The 17,544-nt window shown below is 46.2% G+C and overlaps 1 pseudogene; it reads right to left on the minus strand.

The window, feature by feature from the left end:
- Nucleotides 1–1,453: 1,453 nt before the first annotated feature.
- LOC128044676 (phosphatidate cytidylyltransferase, mitochondrial-like) overlaps nucleotides 1,454–17,544 on the minus strand; it is a 32,769-nt pseudogene continuing 16,678 nt past the window's right edge.

Genomic DNA, 17,544 nt, shown 5'->3' on the forward strand with positions numbered 1-17,544 from the left:
GCCCTCAGTGACCTGGGCTTGCATCATAGCCCTGGAGCCTGACCAGCCTTGAGCCCCGCGGCCTGGGAGACAGCACAAGTTCCCAGAGACCTAGAAAATGCCCAGGGAGGCAATTAAAAACCATTCAAAACACAGGCACCTTTCAGAGAGCAAATGTCAAAGGTGATTTTTTGCACCCACTGTGTGTTTTAATTTTTTGCACAAAAACCATGGCTCTCCCTTATCAATTATTATGAGAGGGAAATCAGATCACTGCCAGGTATCACCTCACCCCAGTTAGAAAGCAGATCAATCAAGGTTGACAAAGAATACATTCCGGGGAGGGCACGGAGGAGAGGGAGCCCTCCTTTGCTGTTTTTGGGAAGGTCAATTGCTAAGAGCCATGATGGAGAACGGAAAGAAGGGCCCCTTCAAAAATAAAAATTCACCTACCATTTAAGCCTGTGCTCACACTCCTGGGTACTATGTGAAAAAAATAAAAATTAAAAACAAACAAGTAAAACCAACTTTCATTTGCAAAGACACACTCACCCAGCCTGAAGGCAGCATCATTCACAAGCGGAGACCTGGAAACAACAAAAAATGTCCGTCAGTGATGGATGCCTCGAGAAGGTCTGGCTCATTCATACCCTGGGATATTGCTCTGCCAAAATAAGGACTGAAACGCTGCCTTTTGCAGGAAAAAAAAAAAACAAAAACAAAAAAATGCACGGACCTGGAGGGGTTCACACTAAGTGAAGGGCCGCTGGCCTAGAACCACAAACACCTTCTGATGTCACTCAGAGACGGAATCCAAAGACTGATACCAATGAACTCATTTAGGAGAAAAACCGATTCTCGGGACCAGAAACCAAACGGATGGCTACCAAAGCAGAAAGAGCAGGGAGAGGCGTATATGAGGTGTTTGAGAGTAATAGATATGCACTAACATATAGATAAATTATCAAAAAGGTCCCATCCACACAGGCTGCTGTGCTCCACACACTCTGGAAATCTGTATGGAGAAAGAAATCAACACAGAAAATGTTTAGCGTAACGGAATCAGGTGGCTGGAAACTCTCCCCCTAAAAAAACCCCACAACGTTGTAAATGAACTCTATTCCAACCTAACATAACCCCTTCAACCTAGAGAGAAGTGGGGTAGGGGAAAAAAAAAACAGAAACGTGAACACTATCTCCCTGAAGGCACTTTGAGCAGGCTTATGTCACCTCTCTGGGGCCTGAGCAGCCTGGGGCCCTCCAGCCTGGACTCTGGGCCAGCTGAGAGAGCTGGGGAGGATAGGTCAGCAAACGAGACCCCCTGAGTCCTGGAGTGTCTGGTCTCCTGTAGCCGGGACCACAATCTCCCGATCCAGGTGCACCCTCCTGAAGACTCCATGAAACCTGCTGCATCCAAAGACTGGTGCGCGCTCTGGGCTGGAAGAGCTTGCAAAAGTCACCTGGTGCGCAACTCTCACGCCGGTGGGATTCCCCGCTGCAGCCTCTTCGCACGGAGCCGTCCCCCACCTAGGAACCACAGCGTCCTCAGCAGAGCGGTCTGCCAGGGCTTGGCATCCGTCGGGGGTGGGAAACGTCTAGGGAAACAGCAAGGAGCACAAGCCCTTGGCTGTTTCTTCTCGCCCTGTCCACCCTCCTCTCCCACCCAGGAAAGACACTTTCTTCTCTTAAGGCGCTGCTTGCCGCCCACCCAGACCTGGAAACGGGAACGTGCTGCCGCCTTGTGGACAAGTTCTGTAACAACACCTTGAAAACCACCGCTTCTTGGCACTGGGTACTCACTAGAGCTGGGGCCCTAGAAATGACACCCCACCTCCAGAAATGTCCTAGAGCTGGTCATCAGAAACAGTTCAAAAAAGAACCCCTGTTCACAAAGCAAATTTAAAGAAGTGAACAGTAGGCAGAATGTGCTGCTGCGGTGGCAATTTTGCTTAAGCACAAGAAAAGCAATCATTAGGGAGAGGCAGATGGAAATCTCAATGAAATACCACTCAGAGAGAGAAGCGGAAGATGAAACCAGCAAGGAAGAACCCTGTAGACTATAGGTGATAATGAAATAAAGCTCCAAAGGAAGAGCTGTGCAGCATGTCTAGAAAGCAACCAGCCCCGAAAGGAACGGGGGACACAGGACTTCAGGAAGAATCTCCCCACGAGAAGCAAGAAACAGAGAAAACACCTGATGTGTTTGTCTACAAAGGAGGATGTTTTACAGATTTGTAAGAGAGTTTGAGGGTGAATTATTTATAGGTATATAGAAAACACAAGACCTTCTAGAACTGACACCAAAAGAAGATGTCCTTTTCATCACAGGGGAATGGAATGTAAAAGTAGGAAGGCAGGAGATAGCTGGAGTAACAGGCAAGTTTGGCTTGGAGTACAAAATGAAGCAGGGCAAAGGCTAACAGAGTTTTGCCAAGAGAAAGCACTGGTCATAGCAAACACCCTCTTCCAAAAAGACAAGAGAAGACTCTACACATGGATGTCACCAGATGGTCAATACCGAAATCAGAGCTTCCCTGATAGCTCATTTGGTTAAGAATCCACCTGCAATGCAGAAGACCCTGGTTCGATTCCTGGGTCGGGAAGATCTGCTGGAGAAGGGATAGGCTACCCACTCCAGTATCCTTGGGCTTTCCTTGTGGTTCAGCTAGCAAAGAATCTGCCAGGAGTATGGGAGACCTGGGTTCAATCCCTGGGTTGGGATATCCTCTGGAAAAGGGAAAGGCTACCCACTCCAGTATTCTGGCCTGGAGTCCATGGGGTCGCAAGGAGTTGGACACGACTGAGTGACTTTCACTTTTTTTTCACTTTATATTCTTTGTAGCTGAAGATGGAAAAGCTCTATACGGTCAGCAAAAAAAAAGACCTGGAGCTGACTAAGGCTCAGATCATCAGTTCCTTATTGCAAAATTCAGACTTAAATTGAAGAAAGTAGGCCATCCAGGTATGACCTAAATCAAATCCCTTAAGATTATATAGTGGAAATGGCAAATAGACTCAAGGGATTAGATCTGATAGACTGCCTGAAGAACTATTGACTATGTAAGAGACAGTAACCAAAACCATCCCCAAGAAAAAGAAATGCAAGAAGGCAAGATGGTTGTCTGAGGAGGGCTTACAAATAGCTGAGAAAAGAAGAGAAGTGAAAGGCAAAGGAGAAAGGGAAAGATACACCCATCTGAATGCAGAGTTTCAGAGAACCGCAAGAAGACAAAAGAAAGCCTTCTTAAGTGAACAACACAAAGAAATAGAGGAAACAATTTCCTTTCAAAATAGAAAGGGAAAGACTAGAGATCTCTTCAAGAAAATTAGATACAAAGGGAACATGTCATGCAAAGATGGGCATGATAAAGGGCAAAAACGGTAAGGACTTAGAAGAAGCAGAAGACATTAAGAGGAGGTGGCAAGAATACCCAGAAGAACTATACAAGAAAGGTCTTAGTGACCTGGATAACCACCATGGTATGGTCACTCACCAGAGCCAGACATTCTGGAGTTTCAAGTCAAATGGGCCTTAGGAAGCATTACTGTGAACAAAGGCAGGAGAAGTGATGAAATTCCAGCTGAGCGGTTTCAAATCCTAAAAGATATTGCTGGTAGAGTGTTGTACTCAATTAGCTGGCAAATTTGGAAAACTCAGCAGTGGCCACAAGACTGGAAAAGGTCAGTTTTCATTCCAATACCAAAGAAGGACAATGCCAAAGAATGTAGAAACCACCACACAATTGTACTCATTTCATAGCAAGGTAACGCTCAAAATCTTTCAAGCTAGGCTTCAACAGTATGTGTACTGAGAACTTTCAGATGTACAATGTGGATTCAGAAAAGGCAGAGAAACCAGAGATCAAATTGCCAATATCCAGTGAGTCACAGAAAAAGCAAGAGAATTAAAAAAAAAAAATCTAATTCTGCTTCATTGACCATGCTAAGACCTTTGACTGTGTGGATCACAGCAAACTGTGGAAAATTCTTGAAAGAGATGGGAATACCAGACCACCTTACCTTCATTCTGAGAAACCTGTATGCAGGTCAAGAAGCAACAGTTAGAACCGGACATAGAGTAACAAACTGGTTCAAAATTGGGAAAGGAGTACGTCAAGGCTGTATATTGTCACCCTGCTTATTTAACTGACATGCAGAGTACATCATGAGAAACGCTGGGCTGGAGGAAGCATTAGCTGGAATCAAGACTGTCAGGAGAAATATCAGCAACCCCAGATATGCAGATGACACCACGCTAATGGCAGTGAAGAGGAACTAAAGAGCCTCTTGATGAAGGTGAAAGAGGAGAGTGAAAAAGCTGGCTTAAAACTCAACATTCAAAACACTAAGATCATGGTATCCGGTCCCATCACTTCATGGTAAATAGATGGGGGAAAAAATGGAAACACTGACAGACTTTACTTTCTTCAGCTCCAAAATCACTGCAGACAGTGATTGCAGCCATGAGATTAAAAGACGCTCCTTGGAAGAAAAGCTATGACCAACATAGACAATGTATTAGAATGCAGAGACATCACTTTGCTGACAAAGGTCTGTATGGTCAAAGCTATGGCTTTTCCAGTAGTCATGTACAGAGGTGAGAGTTGGACCATAAAGAAGGCTGAGCACTGAAAAATTGATGCTTTCAAACTGTGGTGCTGGAGAAGACTCTTGAGAGTCCCCTGGACTGCAAGGAGATCAAACCAGTCAATCCTAAAGGAAATCCACCTTGACGATGCATTGGAAGGACTGATGCTGAAGCTGAAGCTCTAATACTTTCGCCATGTGATGTGAAGAGCTGACTCATTGGAAAAGACCCTGATGCTGGGAAAGACTGAGGGCGGGAGGAGGAGGCGGCAAAGGATGAGATGGTTGGATGGCATCATTGACTCAACGGACATAAGTTTGAGCAAACTCTGGGAGATGGTGAAGGACAGCGGAGCCTGGCGTGCTGCAGTCCATGGGGTCGCAAAGAGCTGGACATGACTGAGCGACTGCACCACAACAATGCAGAAACTAAGCAGGAAGGAACAAATGGACGGATTAACTCCAGGAAAACAAAGTTGCGCAGGAAAGTGAATTTCACAGCAGTATATCGCAGCAGTGAAGAAACCCAGTTGTCTTAGTAAATTTTGACTATTAACCTAAAATTATGTAATAATTATGCATACATGCATGCTCAGCCACTTCAGTTGTGTCCCGACTCTGCGACCCTGTGGACTGTAGCCCGCCAGGCTCCTCTGCCCCTGGACTTCTCCAGGCAAGAGTACTGGAGTGGGGTGCCATGCCCCCCTCCAGGGGAGCCTCCTAATCCAGGGATTGAAGCCACATCTCCTGCACTGCAGGTGGATGGATCTTAACCATCTGGGTGGATCACTGACCCGTGTGGAGAGCCCATGTGATAACTGTATGTGGAGCACAAGTGTGTGGTGGGGAAGAGAGAGGCGGAAAGAGTGCGTGAGACACAGAGGGTGTGTGTGTGAATGGAGTGCGTGAGAGTAACAAATTGTCACGTTCCATAAAAGGGTGACAAAAAATGTACAAAACTGAAAACAAATCAAGAAACCACAATCAAATCATATTACTTGTAAGTATGGAGATAAACACCAGAAGAATCAGGGAAGGAGATGAAAGCAGTTGCTTTGGGAAGTAGCACAGACAAGCAGGAAGGTGTGCAGCAGGGAACTGGTGCTTTTTGTTAAAAACCTTGGGGTGTCACCTGGTTTTTAAAGTGTGCAGGCATCACTTTGAGAAGAGCAAAAATTAAAAACAAAAAACCTCAATCTAAAGCAAACACGGCAAAATCTGTTAACCTGAGTGGTGGGTATTCTGGGCATTCACGTTATTCTCTAACATTACATTTAAAATAATTCCTGTTTTTTAAAGTTTCCTTTCAGTTCTAGAAATACCATTAATTTGTTATTCAACATGAATTGCCCCTATTATGTGGAAGAGAAGGAGCTTTAAAAAAGTTAATGGTGTTATCGTAAAGATTAAAAAATCACGAATCGTGTAGTTTAAATAATCTTATATCCAAATTACATTTTCCAAAGAAAAGGTTCTTTGACTTTTATTTTCAAAAAACTGAATATTTTTTTGAAAAGTGCCTTGAAGGAAAGTTTTGTCTGCTATGTCAAAAGAAAATTCCCAAGACACAATGCATATAACAAGTAGGGGGAAAACAAGCTTCAGAATAACATATATGAATACATTTCTGTAAAATAAAACCAAATGAAAAAGACCAAGCCACTTCCTACATGTGTACACATGTACAAATACACACAGAAGTGCATGCAATGAGATCTGGAAGCAAACACACCAACCTGTAATGAGACTACCTCTGGGAGGCAGGTGGGTTTGGAGGCGAAGAGAAGGTAATTTCAGAGTTTGCTTCTAATTGTTTTTGATTAGTAATTAATATACGTAGCAAGAAGTTCAAATGGCAAAAAAGGTGCACACGGTGAAGACCGCTCCCCACCCGGCCTCATGTCAGCCCCGGTCCCCTTCTCCAGAGACAGCCTCCTGTCACTAGTTTCTTATGTGACCTTTTAGCCTTATTTCAAACATACAGAGAACACATTTACACGCAAAACATACTTTCTATGAATACGTTACTACACTGGTCATACTGCTCACCCGACGTTTCCCCTAAACGGGCTCCTGCCTCAGGACGGACCCGTGATGTCCCACCAACCGCTCACCTCCAGGCTGCCTGCTGGGCCTTATACACCACCTGGGGGCTCTCCTGCAGAATGCTGCCGTACAGCTCCCGGAAGTGGGCCATGTTGGGCTTCACAATATTCAACACTTTTGCCTTATCCTCTCCAACCACCATCCGAAAGTCACCTGGTTAAAACAAGCACAAAACCAGTTTTGCACGCAACTCAAGAGTCTGCCCTGTGGACTGCGGGCCCCCAAGTGACCTGTGAACCACAGCCCCCCAGCGGACACTGCACCAGGTCAGCCTGGCAGGGTCTCTCACTCGAAACACTGGCTTTTTCACCTTCAAGACGCAAACACAGCAGCCCATATTAAATGCAGCACTTTCACAGCATCATCTTTCAGGATTTGAAACAGCTCAAATGGGATTCCATTACCTCCACTAGCTTTGTTCGTAGTGATGCTTTCTAAGGCCCACCTGACTTCACATTCCAGGGTGTCTGGCTCTAGGTTGAGTGATCACACCATCATGACGAAGCCCTTTAGCCAGTTAAAATATACCACAGTACAGAAGGCAGTCACCCTGAGAGTTAGTATGCACTTGTTTTTCCAATGCAGAAGCTTCTCTATTTATAAACTTTCATCTTGTTAACAAAACTCTGCCTGTGACCAGAGACGGGGGTTGTGTGTATCTCGTCCTCAGTGCCGCTCACTCAGCTTGGCCCTACTTGCTGTGTTTGTATGAGGGCTTTGTAGGTGCTCTGCGAATATGAATAACCTTATTACATTTGATAAGAGCAAAGTTTACATTTAGGATAAACTTTAAAGCTGACATAACTTTAAAAAGTTGCAAGTGGTGAACTGCTGATCTAGAGAAGCAAGAGGCAACGAGGCCTCCTCCTGGGGACAGAAACGCTGATGGCCACCCTCCCAAGAAGCTCATTCCACCCACGACTACTCCACGGCTGGCCAGGGCCATCTTGGCGTCCTCCGTCCAGCCCGTCAGCACCAGCCTGCTATCCAGTGGGCCGGAACCACCGCAGGCCCTACAGCCAGTCACCCTTGGACAAGCCCCGACCACTGGCATGTCAGCAGCCACCGCACAGGCAGGGCCGGCAGCTCCTGGGTCAGGGAGCAGCCCAGCCTACGTGCATGCCCAGAAGACAGACCCGCCCCAACAGAAGGGCCCATGAGGCCCATACAGCGGGCACCCCAGAGCAGGGAGTCCTGGTGAGCAAAGGGGCGTGCTGCTGGGCCCACAGGGAAGCTTTGACATGCCACTCCTCCAAGACTGGGCAAACAACCAGCAGCACGCTGATGTCATGCTATCAGTCAGGCAGCCCATCTGAGAAGACATCCGCATGCCTGCGCTCACTGCAGCACTATTCCCATTTGCCAAGACAGGTAAACAGCCTAAGTGCCCGCTGACAGATGAATGCACAAAGATGGGGTACGTACGCACATACAGAAAGGGGTAGCAGCCATAAACGAAGGATGAAATGCTGCCATTTGCAACAATATACCTAGACCTAGAGGAGAGCGTGATCACTCGCCTAGAGCCAGACATCTAGCCAGAGTGGAGTGCGATGTCCAGTGGGCCTTAGGAAGCATCACTATGAACAAAGCTAATGGAGCTGATGGAATTCCAGTTGAGCTATTTCAAATCCTAAAAGATGATGCTGTGAAAGTGCTGCACTCAATATGCCAGCACATTTGAAAAGCTCAGCAGGGGCCACAGGACTGGAAAAGGTCAGTTTTCATTCCAATCCCAAAGAAAGGCAATGCCAAAGAATGCTCAAACTACCGCACAATTGCACTCATCTCACACACTAGCAAAGTAATGCTCAAAATTCTCCAAGCCAGGCTTCAACAGTACGTGAACCGTGAACTTCCAGATGTTCAAGCTGGATTTAGAAAAGGCAGAGGAACCAGAGATCAAATTGCCAACATCCGTTGGATCATGGAAAAAGCAAGAGAGTTCCAGAAAAACATCTACTTCTGCTTTATTGACTACGCCAAAGCCTAGTCAAAGCTACGGTTTTTCCAGTGGTCATGTATGGACGTGAGAGCTGGACTATAAAGAACGCTGGGTGCCAAGGAACTGATGCTTTTGAGCTGTGGGGCTGGAGAAGATTCTTGAGAGTCCCTCGGGCAGCAAGGAGGATCCAACCAGTCCATCCTAAAGGAAGTCAGTCCTGGGTGTTCATTGGAAGGACTGATGCTGAAGCTGAAACTCCAATACTGTGGCCACCTGATGTGAAGAACTGACTCATTTGAAAAGACCCTGATGCTGGGAAAGATTGAAGGTGGGAGGAGAAGGGGACCACAGAGGATGAGACGGTTGGATGACATCACCAACTCGATGAACATGATTTTGAGTGACTGACGAAGCCTCATCTCTGGAGAGCGGGCCCCAAGCCCCAGACCCAGAGGCCAGGAGGTGAAGCTCGCTGAGGATCTGGGTCATCGTCCTACCTCATCTGCCCACACGGCCGTCCCCTCAGGTGGGCACTGCCGCCTCCCCACGTGGGAGGAAGGGGACAGGGACACCGGGACGACGAAACAGGCTTGAGGTCTCCGAGGAACCCAGTGAACACCCTCCACACACACGACTGTTCACTGAAGCACGATTTACAACACTGAAATCCTGGCAGCAACCAAATGTCCCTCAACAGGGGAACGGCGCGCCCACATCGACCACAGACTGGGGCGCACCCACTAAGAGTTACAGGAGCCACACACTGAGATGTAAAATGACCGCGGAATAATGTGCAGCTGAGAGACCAGGACACAGAAGTACCAGAAGGAAACAGCTTTGGCCAAAAAAAAAAAAAAAAGTATATATATATGAAGGACTATTTTTAAATGGTTCAGTTCAGTTCAGTCGCTCAGACGTGACCGACTCTTTGCGACCCCATGAATCGCAGCACGCCAGGCCTCCCTGTCCATCACCATCTCCCGGAGTTCACTCAGACTCATGTCCATAGAGTCAGTGATGCCATCCAGCCACCTCATCCTCGATCGTCCCCTTCTCCTCCTGCCCCCAATCCCTCCTAGCATCAGAGTCTTTTCCAATGAGTCAACTCTTCACATGAGGTGGCCAAAGTACTGGAGTTTCAGCTTTAGCATCATTCCTTCCAAAGAAATCCCAGGGCTGATCTCCTTCAGAATGGACTGGTTGGATCTCCTTGCAGTCCAAGGGACCCTCAAGAGTCTTGTCCAACACCACAGTTCAACAGCATCAATTCTTTGGTGCTCACCCTTCTTCACAGTCCAACTCTCACATCCATACATGACTACTGCAAAAACCATAGCCTTGACTAAACGGACCTTAGTCAGCAAAGTAATGTCTCTGCTTTTGAATATACTATCTAGGTTGGTCATAACTTTTCTTCCAAGGAGTAAACGTCTTTTAATTTCATGGCTGCAATCACCATCTGCAGTGATTTTGGAGCCCAAAAAAATAAAGTCTGACACTGTTTCCACTGTTTCCCCATCTATTTCCCATGAAGTGATGGGACCAGATGCCCTGATCTTAGTTTTCTGAATGTTGAGCTTTAAGCCAACTTTTTCACTCTCCTCTTTTACTTTCATCAAGAGGCTTTTTAGTTCCTCTTCACTTTCTGCCATAACGGTGGTGTCATCTGCATTTCTGAGGTTATTGATATTTCTCCCGGCAATCTTGATTCCAGCTTGTGTTTCTTCCAGTCCAGCGTTTCTCATGATGTACTCTGCATAGAAGTTAAATAAGCAGGGTGACAATATACAGCCTTGACGTACTCCTTTTCCTATTTGGAACCAGTCTGTTGTTCCATGTCCAGTTCTAACTGTTGCTTCCTGACCTGCATACAGATTTCTCAAGAGGCAGGTCAGGTGGTCTGGTATTCCCATCTCTCTCAGAATCTTACACAGTTTATTGTGATCCACACAGTCAAAGGCTTTGGCATAGTCAATAAAGCAGAAATAGATGTTATTCTGGAACTCTCTTGCTTTTTCCATGATCCAGCGGATGTTGGCAATTTGATCTCTGGTTCCTCTGCCTTTTCTAAATCCAGATTGAACATCTGGAAGTTCACAGTTCGCGTATTGCTGAAGCCTGGCTTGGAGAATTTTGAGCATTACTTTACTAGCATGTGAGATGAGTGCAATTGTGCGGTAGTTTGAGCATTCTTTGGCATTGCCTTTCTTTGGGATTGGAATGAAAACTGACCTTTTCCAGTCCTGTGGCCACTGCTGAGTTTTCCAAACTTGCTGGCATATTGAGTGCAGCACTTTCGTAGCATCATCTTTTAGGATTTGAAATAGCTCAACTGGAATTCCATCACCGCCACTAGCTTTGTTCATAGTGATGCTTTCTAAGGCCCACTTGACTCACATTCCAGGATGTCTGGCTCTAGATGAGTCATCACACCATCGTGATTACCTGGGTCATGAAGATCTTTTTTGTACAGTTCTTCTGTGTATTCTTGCCACCTCTTCTTAATATCTTCTGGTTCTGTTAGGTCCATACCATTTCTGTCCTTTATCGAGCACATCTTTGCATGAAATGTTCCCTTGGTATCTCTAATTTTCTTGAAGAGATCTCTAGTCTTTCCCATTCTGTTGTTTTCCTCGATTTCTTTGCATTGATCGCTGAAGAAGGCTTTCTTATCTCTTCCTGCTATTCTTTGGAACTCTGCATTCAGATGCTTATATCTTTCCTTTTCTCCTTTGTTTTTCGCTTCTCTTCTTTTCTCAGCTATTTGTAAGACCTCCCCAGACAGCCATTTTGCTTCTTTGCATTTCTTTTCCATGGGGATGGTCTTGATCCCTGTCTCCTGTACAATGTCACGAACCTCATTCCATAGTTCATCAGGCACTCTATCTATCAGATCTAGGCCCTTAAATCTATTTCTCACTTCCACTGTATAATCATAATGTTTGCTCTAATAAGAGACACATTTACTGCGGTCTCTTTAAAGGCATGTGCTCCGCATCTGCTGTCTCGTTTAAGGCTGCCAAGCCTGACAAGGAAGGTGCTGATTATCCTCAATCTCACGGACGATGTCAAGACGCGTCAAGCTGCCTAATGCCCGGCCACCTCTCAGGATCAGGGCAGCGACATTTCAGGTGCTAACTTCACTTCCCTCTGTAATTCACCCCTATAATTTCCCCCCTTTCCCTCACTTCTGTAATGCTGGCTCACTACCTCTAGCGTTCTGAAGTAAGTTCACAGATGCACAGACATGCTGTCCCAGCAAATGTGAATGGAGAGGCAGTTGGGTTGACTTTCAATTGTGTATATACCCTCATGCTTTCATGCAGAGCCTATAAATGTTTGCTACTTCTCCCTGAAGGGATAAAATGTCATCAAACTCTGAGACTCACACAGCTGGCTCAGAACTGAAGGATCAGTCTGCACCACTGTCAAGTTCTAAATATTTATGCCACCTCCTCACCTCCTGTACATTTAACAATCAAAAGCTCTTACGTTTTAGACAGTAACTTTCTGATAGACGGAGTATATTTCACCAAACTGTAAAGGCAAATGATCCAAACCCTCCCCAAACAACAACTGCCGGTCACGATGAAAGGAGCTGGGAAATATTACGGACTTTCTGCAAACAAGGAGCAAAGCACATTTGTCCCTGTGACCCCGGCTCCTCACCCGCTGCCTGGTACATGAAGGCAGATCCATAAATGTCTGCTGAATTAGATTTCTCCAACTGCTGTGCAGCAGAACCGGCTCAGCCATGGGGAACAGGAAGCAAATGGGCTTATCACCCGCTGCTTCAGAACAAAATGAATAAAATTTTGGGCACTGCATGAACCAGTATCTAATCCTAAGAATCAATTTTTCTTGCCTCCGCAGATACGCTCACAACAAAACACAGGGATTGAGGGAAAACTGACTGCTGACTTGTATTTTATGGGAGTTTAACTCTTAACTGCCCAAGCCAGAGAACAGCCTGTCTAATGCAATGGCTAGACAAAAGGGTAATCTCTCCTTGACCTGAAGTAAGACAAATTCAGAGGCTTGTAGTCCATTTGGAGCTGACCTGCTCTGTGATTCCAGCACATCCTCAGCAGTCAGGGACCTTATTAGGAACATAAGGGTATGAGTGGAAAGGCCCTGCTCTCAGGTCAGCCATGTCCCTGGATGGCTGGGGGTGAGTTACTCAACCTTTCTCAGTCAGCTTCCTTCTCTGCAACAGTCACACTAACCTCATAAGACTGCCTTTAGGTTTCAGTGATTAAGGTATCAGAGGATGCTCTGTCCACAGTGAGGCAGACATTACTGCTGTCATGATGTGTATATGGGAGGGGCAGGGCAGAGGGTGCAGGAAGCCCTGGGTTTCTATGACACTGGCAAGCTAACTTTCCCTCTTAGACAAACTGTCATACTCCTGTCATCTCAGTTCAATAAATATCTGGGTGGCTTCTAAGTGCCAGGAGCTGTGTTGGACTCAGGGCATAAAAAGGTACAGACTCTGCCTCAAGCAGCAACTGACATGAAAATGGCATTTCAGAGCAGGTTACTGCCCGGGACTCCTGACGTGGAAGTGGTCAGGAACAGGAGCTCAAACTGGAAGCTGATATACGTATGCAACATAATATTCATTTTAAACTGGGGCGGGTTTTTTTTTTTTTTTTGAGATATAATCCACATACCATATAATTCTTATGTAAAGCACACAATTGTTTTTTAAGCATATTTACAGGGTTAAGCAACCATCTAACTTTAGACCATTTCACCCTCCCTAAAAGAAACCCTCTACTGTCAGCAGTCACTTGCCCTCCCTGCTTTCGTCCTCAGCCCCAGGCAGAGACTAATCCACTTTTTTTCTCTACAGATTTTCCTGTTCTGGACACTTTGTATGAGTGAAAAGTGAAGTCGCTCAGTCGTGTCCAACTCTTTGTGACCCCGTGGACTGTAGCCTACCAGGCTCCTCCGACTATGGGATTCTCCAGGCAAGAATACTAAAGTGGGTTGCCATTTCATTCTTCAGGGAATCTTCCCAACCCAGGGATCGCACCCCAGTCTCCCGCATTGGAGGCAGACGCTTTAACCTCTGAGCCACTAGTGGAACTGCACAATACGGGGTCTCTTATGATCAGCATCTTTTCAAGTTCACCATGTTGGAGCACCTATCAGTACTTATTCTTGTTTGTGGCTAAGTGATATTTCACTGGGTATATGTACCACAGTTATATATCTATCTTTCAGTTAGCAGGCATTTGGGTTGTTTTTACTTTTGGGCCTTTTTTTTTTTTTAAATCAGTAACACTGCTATAAACAGCTGTGTATGAGTTTTTGTGTGGATATTTATTTTCATTTCTCTTGGGTAGATACCCGGGAGTAGAATTGTTGGGTCACACAGTTGCTTTAATATTTTGAGGAACTGCCAAACTGCTTTTTCCAAAGTGGCTACATTATTCACATTCCTTCACCAATGTATGCAGGTCAGTTTCTCCACAGCTTCATCAACACCTGTTTTCATCTGTATTTTGATTATAGGCTTTGAGAGTGAATTGGGGTCTAATGACAAATGGTGCTGAGCACCTTTTCATGTGCTTATTTGCTATCTGTACACTTTCTTTGAAAAAAAAAAGTCTATGCAAATCCTTTGCCCATTTCTGTATTGGGCTATTTGTATTTTTACAGTGTTCTAAGAATTCTTTATATATTCCAGATACCAGTTACTTATCAGATATATGATTTGCAAGTATTTCTTTCCATTTCATTGGCTGCCTTTTCACTTTCTTGACAATTTTTTTTGCAGCACACAAGTTTAATTTTTATATGGTCCCATTGATCTATTTCTTCTTTTGTTGCTTTCGGTATATATTTAAGAAAACACTGTATAACTCAAACTGACTCTTCTAAAAGTCTCACGGTTTTAGCTCTTACATCCATGATCTGTGTGTGTGTCCTCAGTCACGCAGTCTTGTCTGACTCTTTGCAGCCCCAGAGGCTACAGCCCGCCAGGCTACTGTGCCCATGGAATTTTCCAGGCAAGAGTACTGGAGTGTGGTGCCATCTCCTGCTCCAGGGGGCCTTCCCAGCCCAGGATCGAACCCATGTCTCTTGCATCTCCTGCACTGGCAGGCAGATTCGTTACCACATCCATGATCTATTTTGAGTTAATTTTGTGTAGGGTGTGTTAGGGGTCCAACTTCATTCGTTTGCATGTGGCAAAAATAATTATTATTTCAACAAAGATGGCTAAGGCAGTATTTCTAGGCGGTAGCCTAACACACCATTCAAAATACATCCTCAAAAATATCTCCATGGCTGCAGGAAATATACCATCATTGCACTAACTCACACATGGAAGAGAATGAGGTAAAAACAAATAGCTGATGCACTGGTGCTATACATTTGAATTATATATAAATTTTTCTCTTGCACACTTTAGAGAACACAAAATAGAGAGGTGTAGGAAGCATCAGGTTTACAATACTGATTCAGGAAGGAACCAGTACCACAACCATCCATCCATCCGCCCATTCCCTAAGCATTTACTGAGCACCTAGTATCTGTCAGGTACCACTATAATCAGTGAAGGAGAGTGAACAACGCAAGAAAATAGGTCGGCCTTCCGCATCCTAGCGGTGGAACAAAGACCAGAGACAAGAAACCCAACAAATAACCAGTACCTCAGACGGTGGAAAGTGCAAAGAAGGAAACACAAGCAGAGGAAGACGGCCAGGAATGGGGAGGGGACCCAAGGGGCCCTATAGTGCCTACCACAGTCCCCGGTGTGAGCCAGGAAGGGCGCGCTCTGCAGGACAGGGAAGGGGAGGAGCGAGGATCCTGGACCAGAGCGCCTGCGTTCATCCGCACGCTGGACTAGAAGCTGCAGGGCCCAGCACGAGCTCACTCCTGCTCTGGGCTTCGGGATCTTCAAAAACAGTGCAATATGGAGCGGCAGTACAGCGGGTTCATGAGTTTCCAGGATTAGATGAGTGAACACGCGTAAAGCACTTAGAACACTACCAGCCACACGGTAAGAAACCCGGAGACGTTAGACACGGTTGCTGATTGAAACCCATTCAGGAGCGCGGCATGCTCAGAAACCAGCTAGTGACCGAGTAAAGAAGCGTTCCGAGCGAGGTTTCAGCAAGCGCTCAGGCTTGCCAAGCCTGCAGAAATCTGTTTCCAAATGACTGCGAGAGTCACTCCCAACATGCACGTCACCCAGGCACACTGCTGGCGAGGGCACGGAGGTGTGACTGTCATGGAAGAAATCACAGGAGCTCTCGCCCCAGAGGAAAAGTCTCTCTACTGGCTTTCACCAGGATCCAGAAATGGCGATGTTCACTCGCACTGTAGAGGGCTGGCACTCATTCCTAATTTTTTTTCTCTAAGAATCACTCAGCTGGCACCTCCTCACTGCTTTGTCTTGTTCCTAGAAGTAGCTGAGCCTGCATTCAGACAGTTTGGCACCGAAAGAAACCTTTCTCTCTCTCGCACACGTCAGCAGTTGAAGGGGTTTTTCGTTCCTCAAGGACTGTGAAGGACCAAGTGACTCTACCTGACTTAAGTCCTCTGCTAACTCTGTGAACACGAAGCAGTTTAGTGGTTAGTATATCAGACGACATAATCCCAGTTTGGCGAACGTGTCCAAGGAAGCTAGTGTCCCCCTTTGCTCTCTTCCCTACCAAACAGATTTGGCAGACGTGAGCCACAGTCATGTCATCAGTAAGACAACGGCAGATGAGGGCAGCCTGAGTGTCCACCAGCCACTGAAGCACTGGGGGATCAGGGTGTCTCGGCCTGAGGCAAACCTCTGCAGCCAGCAACGACACACAGTGACAGTGATAAATGAGCAAAGGAGTCATTTTCTGAGCGCCAACCGTCAGTGAGCTGTGATGCTGGGGCTTTTATACATATTATCTCATGGAAAATCTTTTTATGAAATAGTTACTTCCCCTTTACAAAGGAGAAAACGGGCTCGGAAAGGTTCCAGCACCTCCACGAGGCTAGTGTTCAAACTCAGGTCTGACTGCAGCCTCGCCTTTCTGTCTACAGCAAGTGGCTGTGTTGTGTGTGTGTGTTAGTCTCTCAGTCGTGTCTGACTCTTTGTGACCCCAAGGACTGTAGCCTGACACGCTCCTCTGCCCATGGGGATTCTCCAGGCAAGAACACTGGAGTGGGCTGCCATGCCCTCCTCCAGGGGATCTTCCCAACACAGGGATCAAACCCAGGTCTCCCACACGCAGGCAGATTCTTTACCGTCTGAGCCACCAGGGAAGCCCTATGTTAACACAAGCAAACATGGATCTAGAATAACGCAGGACGACACTTACTGAGCATTTACGATGTGCCAGGCACATGTGATTTAATTTACATGTATGATTTAATTTCATCCGTATAAAAACTCCTTTAGAGAGAAAGAAACTGAGTCACAGGGAGATAAGAAACTTGCCCCAAGACAGAAGGTTAATTAAGGTTAAAGCTGAGGTGAACCCCGGAGTCTGACTGCAGAGCCCCAGCTTATAAACTCTGCACTAATGATGCCTTCCATGAAGTGATATAATGATTAAAAAAAGCAAAGTACTAAATAGAATGGGCTTCCTGGGTGGCTCAGTGGTAAAGAATCCACCTGCCAATGCATATATGGGTTCCATCCCTGGGTCAGGAAGATCCTCTGGAGAAGGAAATGGAACCCACTCCAGTATTCTTGCCTGGGAAATCCCATGGACAGAGGAGCCTGGTGGGCTAAGGTCCATGGTCTCGCAGAAGAGCTGTACACGACTTAGCGACTAAATGGAACACCCGGCTGAGCAGCTGTTTCCATGTGAGGCTGTTGTGGTCCTGAGGCCCTGCCTGAGCGCTCATCGCCGTCCAGACTGGCTGTGCTGTGTCCATCCACCCACACATGTGGAGGGGCCTGCCATGCACCACAGGGCGGGGGGGTT

This window comes from Budorcas taxicolor, chromosome 1 (genome assembly GCF_023091745.1).
Source record: "Budorcas taxicolor isolate Tak-1 chromosome 1, Takin1.1, whole genome shotgun sequence".
NCBI classification, from domain to species: Eukaryota; Metazoa; Chordata; class Mammalia; order Artiodactyla; family Bovidae; genus Budorcas; species Budorcas taxicolor.